Below are 9,785 nucleotides of genomic sequence, written 5' to 3'. Positions count from 1 at the left end.
GGAAGGCCACAGACCATGTGGCCTAGGGTGTGCAGGGAGGGTCGGAGCTGCAGGTGGCCAAGCTCTGCCCCCAGGTGCTGCCTGGAATCAGGCTTTGGCGGAGCCACTCCCTGGCACAGGCTGAGCAGACCTGCCTTCCCATCCTGGGACAGGACAGAGGGGGACCCAAGTGGGAAGTGGGTGTGAATGATTCTGTGATGCCACAACAAGGCCTCCTTGGCCCTCAGCAGGCATCAGGGTACAGACATTGCCCTCCAGCCAAGAGCCCAGGACTCCTGGCTTCCTGCTCCTTGGGGCGGAGTCTGATCCTGGGTTCTAGAGTAACAAGAGGTGGAGAGGGCAGTGCCAGATTTCCAGCCATGGGTGGGGTCCTTCATCCATCATCCTCTGGTGTGGCCAGGCCTGGCCATTCCTGGTACTGCAGGGGCTGGATGTGTGCCCCCCTTGCCTCAAGTGGAGGGCAGGCCACTCAGTGCAAGGGACACACACACACCCACACACCCCCTCTTCCAGGCAGCCCAGGGAGCTCTGCGGGTCTGGACTCCTCATTCTGCTCCATGGAACTCTGCCCGAACATCTAGCCACCTCCATGACAAGGGCCACAGTCTCGGGCCACACTGATCCTCTCTGAGGCTCTCTGTCTGTGCCCTGGGACCCCATCCACTGTCATGTCACTCTTCACCTAGTTAGCACTCCAGGTGCTCCCGGAGCCCTCCTATGACCCCTGCTGAGATTAGGCCCCTGGGACCAGCCCTCCAGGCCCACTGCCTGCTTGTTATTTAATGCATTATTCGTAGTGGTTTGTGCAGCCTCTGCTTGGAGGCAAGACAGCAGCCCTGTGTGGGCCTGGCTGTGTCTCTTGTTTGTCATTGTGTCCTAACGCCCCTCCCTGGGCTTAGTTTTCAGCCAGGCTCTGCCCCAAGGCTGGAGAAAAGGAGTCCTGGGTGCCTTGTGCCCTCTCCTCCTTTCCCTTTGGGGACCATGAGGTTTTGGGGGCAGCCCAACTGCCCCCTCCCCCAGTGGTTACTGCTTGGGCCAGGCCCTGTCCCTGTGCTGCCTGTTGGGTGGACAGCTCCCTAGGACTTCGACTGCCTCAGGGGGCCCCCACTCTCTTGGCACAGCCCTGGGTTGGTGATAGCCCATAGGGTGCTGCTCTCAGGAAGGCAGCCTGGGGTGGGTCCAGCAGAAGGGCCCCGGGGCAGAGAGAACAGCTGCAGGGGTGCAGTGAGGGGCCAAGGAGGGTGGCAGTGCCCCCTCCACATCCATTCCCCTCCCAGAGACCCCTGCCAACTGGCCTCCCTGGCTGGACTGGCCCTGCCTCTCCTTCCACTCCCCTCCATCACCCCCTGCCAGCCCCTCCTGCCCTGCCCCTCCCTGCCCTCTCTTCTGCTCTCAGCCTCTCTCCTCCCCTCTCCCCATTCGCCTTCCCCATCCTCTCCTCTCCTCTCCTCTCCTCTCCTCTGCAATCCTCTCTTTTTTCTGAGTCCTTCTCCCTCGCCTCCTTCCTTTCTTCTTCCTGGGTTAAAAATAATCAACTTTCTGGGAAGCAGCAGCTCCTGCTGAGCCGCCCTCCCCACACTTGGGAGCCCCTGAGAATAGCTTTCTGCGGTTCTCAACTCCAGCCCCTCCTCTCCCCCACCGCCCCCTCCCCGCGAGCTGACTAATAAGCCCGGCCGCCGCGGCCCTGCCAGCTCGGCTAGAAAGGCTTTAACCGCTTCGTTCCCGGATCGCGGGCGGCGGGAAAGGAGCCTGGGACGGACAGCCCGGGGGAGGGCGGGGGCGACGGGGAAAGGGTGCGGGGGGGTGGGGGGCAGCGTCCAAGCCCCAGGCTCCGAGCAGCACGCAGCAGGCGCTCAATTAATATCGAACTTTGACCTCTGGTTAGGAAACCTCCAAGTCCAGCTACTTCTGCCACTAACCCGGGGCTTGGTGGCAGCGAAGGGACGGAGGGGGGGTGGTGTCAGGCGCAGGTACCCAAGGGGGAGGGAGGGGCTGACGGGTCGGGCCCACGTGGAGGGTGGAACTGGGCCCGCGAGGCTCCCTCCGCTTGGCCCCGGGGACTCCTCGCGCCGCCCGCTGACGCCCGGGCCAAGGGCGAGGAGGCGCTGAAGACTCCTGGGATCCCAGGACGACCACCTCCGCTCCGGCCTTTAGCCATCACCGGCTCCCACCTTGCAAAATGGGAAACTGAGGCCCGGAGGAGGCAAGAGGTCTCCGGGTCCCTGCTGAAGACCTTAAAGGACCCAGGGCTTCCTCCACCCTATCCCCCAGACCCTCCGCTCCAGCACCGGGTTATACCGCGGGGGTGCCGCCGGGGAAGGGACCTCAGGGTCAAAGGTGAGGGGTAGGTGGGGAGAGAGGGAACGTGAGCGAGGCGAGGTCCCCGCCGGCCCCGCCCACCGCTCGCGGTCCCGGCATTACCTCATCGCGGCGCGCGCCCATTGGCTGGCTCCCCCGGAGGCCGGCCCAATGCGGCGGAGCTGGTTAACCCGTCCCGCCCCGCGGGCGAGTCCCCGGCCCGGCCACCCGTCCCCGCGGCCCCCCGCGGCCATCGGGCGCGCAAGGGCCACGGAGACCGGGGAAAGGTAACGTGTGGGGGCAGGCCTGGGCCGCAGGGCCGTGATTAGAGCGCAAGTTGCCCGGCCTGGCTCGGGCTCCTGTCCCGCTTCAGGCTGTGTGACCTTGGGCAACCGGCCTCACCTCGCTGAACCTCCTCTGCTTGTTTTCTCAGCTGTAAAAAGACGTGAATGATGTAACTCCTGCCCTTCCTAATTCCTTCCCCGAGTACTTGCCAAATGCTGGGCACACGTGGGCTCCGCGTTCCACATTGCCTCCTCGCTGCGAGAGGTACGGTTATGATTATGGGTTTTCAGAAGTGGAAAGAGGCTCAGAGCAGCGAAGCCGCCTCCCAAGGTCACACAGCAAGAAAGTCACAGAGCTGGGATTTGACCTCAAGTCTGTGTGTGTTCTGAGCTAGACTCCTACCCTCTGCAAGATACTGGTTCTGCCGGGAGGTGCTGCTTCTAGGAGCTTCTGATGCTGCAGGAGGGACAGGGCCCACATCCTTGCGCATTAGACCACCACAGGCCCCTGTGAACAAAAATACCAGCCACAAACTGGAAAGCCACCGCCTCTAGGGAGGGAAGGCTTCCTGGAGGAGGAGGGGCTGGAGATGAATTTGCAAAGGGTAAGGCAGACATAAGCAGAAGGACTGGATAGAGCACAGTGAGGTCAAGATGCTGGGAAGGAAGCCTGGAGGATCCCCAGGAGTTTACCTGCTGGTCAAGGTCAGCCACTGGATGGCTGTGCAGGGGCCCAGGGAGGCTGCTTCTCTCTGGGCAGTACTGGCGGGCAGGAGTACAAGCAGAGGTCTAAGTATTCACAAGTTATAAATCAAGCTAATAAACTGCTAAATAAAATATGTTCCATCCTCCTTCTTTGATAAATACGCCTTCCTAAGGTCAAATACAAACCTGGAAGGTTGGGTTTGTACTTAGAAGTCTCAGATTCCTGGGATCCATGGGGAGAGACAGCCCCGCCCAATGGGCCCACCTTTTCTTTCAGCCTCCCAGGTCCTGTCCTTTTCTATGAGGGGCATTGTGTGCTCAGGCACGGACACTCCAGCCTGTGTGCATAAATTCTGTCCACATCCCCTGCAAACAGCCACCTCTGGGCCTGCCCTAGAGCTCAGGGGTGTCCAAATGGCCAGCTCAGGCCATCCTCAGGAAGATGGACTCAGGAAGTGAGCTGGGGGCCATTGAGCAGGGAATTCCAGGATCCCAGTGCCCAGATCATGGATCTTGGTGGCAAAGATTCCTTGCCCCATGAGGAAGGGCATACTGACAGAAGGGACTGAAGCGCTGTTCCCCAAAGCCTGGAGGAACTCAAGCCACCAAGGTCCCTGGGTACAGCTGCAGCTGGAATGGCCCAAGTGGGATGCATGATCTTTTCTCCTCCTTCAATTTCCAGACTATCAGTTCCAGCCATGCACCTGGACCCTGGCTGGATCCCAAGTCCATCCTGGATCCCCCCCGCCCCCAACTACTAGCTCAATACTTACCCAGACCCAAGGAGCTTCCCACCTAAAGGAGTCTGCTCCCTGCGTCTACAACCTTTGCCCATGTATGGGTTGGGCTCCCACTCTCTCTTGGCCCCCTTCCCGTCCAATGTGCCCTCTAGGTCAGCCAGCAGATCCTTCCAAAATGCAAGCCTGACCACTTCCTTCCCTTCTAGCCATCCCTGGCTCTGTGGACTCTGTCATTCCCAGGCACCAGATGTCTGACCCCCTCTGCCACTCCTCTCCTCTCTTCACCTTTGGTCCCGATCTCCAGCCATGTGGACCTTCTGGGGGAGCCTGATGTCCTCTGTGCCCCAGTCTTCATGCATGCTATACCTTCTGCCCAGTGTTTTCTGCCCCTCTTCTTGCCAACTTCAGATCTCAGGCATTTCCCAGCTCGACTGTGAGCACCAGAAGGGCAGGCTTGGTCTTCAGTGTTGGCAGAGTACCTGGTCCAGAGTAGGTGACCCTGAAGGTCACCACTGGGCAAATGGGTTTGTACTGAACTAGAAACCCAGAGACTGGCAATGACAGATTACCATGAACATCTATTGCATGCTCACTGCGTACCAGCCCCCCTGTTGTTAAGCATAGTATGTGTGTTCATTCACCTGTTTCTCACAACTGCCTCTGTCATTCTACAGAATCATGAACTGAGGCACAGAGGGCTTAGAGACTTAGGCTGACAACTGGTAAGGAACAGACCCAGATTTGAACCCGGGAAGTTTAGTTGCAAATCTCGCCCCCATCTAGTTTCCAAATCCAGTTCTCATCTAGCCCCAACTGGGTCAGAACCTTGCTGTGGGTCACCAGGCCGGTGTCTCCATCTCTCTGAGCCAAAGCTTTTCTGTAGGCACAACATACAGAAAAGTTGCCGAAGTGGTGACTCCTGAGGTCTCTTCCAGTTGTGACATCCTGGGGTCTCAGAGCCTTTATCCAGGAAGTTCCCACTGATGATCTGCCTTTTAGTGAGCATCTGCTTTCAGCACCCCCTCCCCAGGTCTCATGCCAAGGGTTTCTGAGGAGGGCCTGGGGGTGATACCCAGGAGTTGGGAGGACGGAAAACAGTTGGGTGTGAGTTAGGCAAGTTGGGCGCTTCACAAACCTGTTTCTCTGCTCATGAGACTAGAGCAGGGGCCTGGTGAGAAGAGTTCAGGTTTCCGGCTCAGAACACTACCACTAACAGGGGTTGGGTGGGGGGGTAGGAGGGTGGCTTTTCCACACAACAATCGCATGGCCTGAGGCATGGGACTTCCCCTTCCCAGCCTCAGTTTCCTTATCTTTTGTGCCTCATCTACACTGCAGAAGCTTCAAGGGGCTGTTGGAATGCCTCACAGTACGTGGCCCACATGGGTGGGTATGGTCAGTTCTTAGAGGCTGTGGTGGATTTTCCTTTTTGATTTTTGAAAGATTTGATATATTTATTTGAGAGAGAGAGAGAGCCTGCAAGCAGGGGGAGTTGCAGAGGGAGAGGGAGAAGCAGGTCCCCCACTGAGCACAGAGCCTGGTGTGGGGCTCCATCCCATGACCCTGAGATCATGACCTGAACCAAAATCAAGAGTCAGACATTGAACCCACTGAGCCACCCAGGTGCCCCTCAATTTTCCCTTTTTTAACAGGGTGTCCCAGCAGGTAGGAGTTAGGGCCCATGGCTCCCCCAAGCAAGTTGCCCTTGTGTTTCTAGAACTCATCTCCATCTGAAACATTCCACCCCAGAGAGGCAGGAGCCCAGAGTACACAGTTGGGTAACCAAACTGTCCCTGGCAGTCTGTGTCATCCTGGCCAGCTGGCTCTGGGCCTCCAGCTCACAGGCACCGCTCATACCCTCCTGGGGTATGAGCTGCAAGGTACTGGAGTTCAGGCAAAGACTACAGGGTCTAAGCAAGGCAGTCAGGGGCCAAGGGCGCTTGGGGCAGTCAAGCCTGAGCTTTACACACATCATCTGGAGGATTCTTCACAACAGCCCTGCAGGATATGCACCTATTTTACAGGGGTCGTCATAACCTGGTGGCTCACAGAGGGACAGGAACCTGCCCCAAGTCACACAGCCAGAAGGAGGAGTCTGGACCTTGCTCATAATTACTCTGCACCCTACTTCAGACCAAGGTGTTCCAACCACATTCATAGACAGGATGAGTGAACTAAGAAACGTTCTGGAAGAAACCCTGGGACACACACAGGGCCCAGGTACAGAAATGTTTGTAAATGAGCCAGGGTGCCCCTTCTTTTCCATTCCAGCACATACCCCACTCACCCCTGCTATTGCAATCATGTCCTGCTGCATTTGTTTGTTTGTTTGTTTGTTTGTTTGTTTTTTACTGGCTTGTGGCCCTTTGACTCCATTAGCCTCTAAGGCCCAGAGAATCAACCATTTTGTCTCTCACCATACACCCTGCACAACATTCCAGGTGGCACATGGAAGCTTCCCATGAGCACCTGTGAATGAAGGCATTCGAGCAGCAGATGGCTGCTCCACCCGGCCAGCCCTTCTGGGTGCCTGGCCAGTCCCCTCCCCACCCTGGCCTCTGTGTCTCCATCTCTCCATAGGAGGTGGGTGATCCTGCTGGATGGAGGGAAGGCCCCCAGCACCCAAGAGGCAGCCAGGATGAAGTGGGCATGTGTGGGCATTGGGCAAGTCATCTTTGTCTGTCTCCCATAAATGCGTCCGCCTCAGTGAAAGCAGGCAACTCTGCTCCTTTCCCATGTTACTCATCTTACCCTCCTGGTTCTCCTGATTCTGGTCACCCACCAGGAGAGGCTCGCCCTCCTGCCTGATAAGCTTCTCCCAATTCAACAGGGCTGGGCACTGGGTGGTGTTCTGCCGGATGGAGGAGGCCATCTGAGGCTCCAGCCCAGTCCCCCAACCTGCAAGGCTCAGCCTGAAGAGGGACTGCTGTCCCCAAGGGGGGGTGCTTGGGACAGACAGCCAGTGCTTCCCAAGGGAACTCCAGGGATCCCTCGGTGGCTCAGTAGTTTAGCATCTGCCTTCAGCCCAGGGCCTGATCCTAGAGACAGGATCAAGTCCCACATCAGGCTCCCTGTGTGGAGCCAGCTTCTCTCTCTGCCTGTGTCTCTGCTTCTCTGTGTGTGTGTGTCTCTCATGAATAAATAAATAAAATCTTAAAAAAAAAAAAAAAGAAAAAAAAAGGAACTCCAGCCAAACCACCCACCTCCAGGGGCTCAGCACCAAGTGCCTCAGAGACCCAGTCTGCAGGAAAGGCATGACTGACCAGGGCGCTCACCTGGGCAAGGGCTTCACCTAGGGGATGGGTGGCACCCACCAAAGCTCAGTTCAGCCATAAATTCAGCCCAGCAGGGGCCTGAATGGCTGTGCTAATGGCAGTCACCATGATATCTCTGAGTTTCTGTGAGGTACATTCAATGTTACCGCATTTTACCAATGGGAAAGTTGGGGCTGCAGACTTTAAGGCTCTGGCCCAGTTCACACCACCAAATATTCCTGAGGTGCTGGGCTGGGGATGGTGGGGGTGCAGTTGCAGGACAAGGACCGATCGGACACGGTCCTTCCTCTTGAGTTGCTGTTGCCTGGGTGGGAGGGGAGCTGAGCAAAGCCCAGGTGAGTATGAGCTGTGGGTAAGAAGGCCAGGCCAGGAGCAGCTCTACAGGGAGTGAGGAGAGCCCCTGGTAGAGATGAGGTGTGTACCCACTTGAGGAGGCCTTGATTGGAGGTGACCAATGTCACCAAGGGAGGGGTCCAGGGGTCCAACCACTGGCTGCACGAAACTTGATGCAAGATTCTGTGCTCGAAGGGGGAAGGAAAAAGTGGGTCTAGGCCTTCACTGAGGGCATAAATACCATGATAGGGGTAGGGGGTCAACATTAGAAGCTTTAAGAGCTCAGAGGCAAGGCCCCAATACAGCCTCGATGCATGTTGATGGTCTGGGTGTGAACGTGTGTGTATGCTGTGTGGTCAGGGTGTGTAGGGTGTACCTGTGAGTCATCTGCGTGGTGTGTGGGGGGGATGTGTGTGTGCAGTCTGTGGCATCTGGAGTGTGTGTGCCTTTGGGTCTGTGCCTTTGTGTGGTGTAGTCTGTGACCGGGGGTGGGGTGAGGGGAGTGTGTGCCGATGTGTGTCTATGTTGTGGGGTGGTGGTAACTGGGACACCCTCCAGGAGACAGGGCAAAGAGAGCTGGAAGAGGAGATGTCCACCTGGAAGATGGGAAACGAGGGTGAGAGTCTGGGGGCAGAGGGGAGCAAACAGCCTATGCAAAGCGTCAGGCAAGAAAAGGAAGCCTGGAGCACCAGCGGAGTCTCAGTAAGGCTGGGGGGGGGGGGGGGAGGTAGAGAGAGGCAGGCGTGTGGGGGCAGCACGGCAGGCTTTTCTCAGCACCAGGGGCAGATATTGGATGGAGGTGGTAGTGCATCTGGGGAAGAGCCACAGCCCTGCATCCCAGATTACAGACCTGAGCCTAATCCCCACTCAGCCCCTGAGAGCAGCAGCCAAAAGGCTCTTAGTTCCCATCTATAACGTGGGTCCCGAGATCATGTGTGGAAGGCCCAAGAAAGAGCTTAAGATTTGCAGAGGTTTGGGCTTACCCTGTGCAGCTCTGGTGAAGGCCTGAGGGGCACCTCTAACAAGGTGGTGGGCTGTGGCACAGGGGCTCAGCTTCTAGCACCGCTGGCCTGAGGGCACAGAAGAGGGAACGGGAAAGGAGTGGGAGAGCTGAGATTTGAACCTAGGTGTCCGGATTCCAAAAGGGCCTCCTCGCCCACCTTCAAGAGTGACCAGAATCTTAATCACGCCCGAGCAGCCCATAGGGTTTGCACAGCCACGTGGCCTTCCTCAGTTTTCTTCATCTTCATGGATTCCACAGGGTTAGTATTCTAGATGATGGTGGCTGCTTCAGGGATGAGAAAGCTGGCCTGAGTCCCATGGCCTGGCGGGACTCAAGCCCCTCCAGTCCTGCCCCAGAACTCCCCGGCCCCCCATAGGATGAGGGTGGGGGGTTTCTCGGCACCTGCTCTAAGCCCTTCACCGGGCCTTGCACGCGGCTACAGCATGTGGCCTAGCAGAAAGAACGTGTGACTCCCGGCCCAGGGACCCAGCAGAGCTGTGTGACTTGCCCACCTGCTGTGTGACTTGGGCAGAGTCCCTTTCCATCTCTGGGCGTGGGTTCATCCAGCTGCACAACTGGCTCGGAGTCTGTGAAGACTTGCTGAGCATCTGCGAACTGGCAGATAAGGAAACACGTTCAGAGAGCTCAGAGGAGCCGGCCGAGATGAAGCCAACGGCAGGAGGTGACTCGGGGTTTGGACCCCAGCGCCCCAGGACTGACGTCCATCCCCCTCCTCCCCCCACCCCCGGCCCCGCGGCAGCACCGGGCTGAGGGGCCCCACGCGGTTCCGGGCCGCGCCAGCCTGACGTCAGGCCGGGGCCAGCGGGGCCCAGCTCGGCACAAACAGACGGCGCGGCCCGGGCCGGGGGCGGCTATGACTCAGGGCCCCGAGACCGGCCGGGAAGCGGAAAGTTTTGTGCCGATGACATCACCGGGCGGCGAGGGCGGGAGGGGGCCGGCTCCGGGAAAAGGCGGCCTGGCCGGCGGCCCGGCCTGGGGCCGAGCGCGGAGCGGGGCGCCGCGGGCGGGGCGGCAGGGGCGCGAACCACCTCCCCCAGCCCCGAGCCCCGAGCCCGAGCCCGGAGCCCGGAGCCCCGGCCCGCGGCCCATCCCGCGTTCGCCAGCGAGGAGCGGGTTCCACCCGCCTGCT

At 58.7% G+C, this 9,785-nt stretch overlaps 1 long non-coding RNA gene across 2 annotated transcripts; it reads right to left on the bottom strand.

Annotated features, from left to right (window-relative positions):
• Positions 1–2,304: 2,304 nt before the first annotated feature.
• On the bottom strand, positions 2,305–9,489 carry LOC121473548. 2 transcript variants are annotated; one of them, XR_005983171.1, is made up of 3 exons: positions 9,148–9,489; positions 8,616–8,917; positions 2,305–3,090 (listed from the first exon to the last, which is right to left on the bottom strand). It is a non-coding gene; the product is annotated as an uncharacterized LOC121473548 (long non-coding RNA). The 2 variants fall into 2 exon arrangements; XR_005983170.1 differs by lacking the exon at positions 2,305–3,090 and adding an exon at positions 7,186–8,228.
• Positions 9,490–9,785: the final 296 nt, after the last annotated feature.

Source organism: Vulpes lagopus, chromosome 12 (assembly GCF_018345385.1).
Source record: "Vulpes lagopus strain Blue_001 chromosome 12, ASM1834538v1, whole genome shotgun sequence".
In the NCBI taxonomy this organism is placed as follows: Eukaryota; Metazoa; Chordata; class Mammalia; order Carnivora; family Canidae; genus Vulpes; species Vulpes lagopus.
This window is presented reverse-complemented; position numbering and strand designations above follow the sequence as displayed.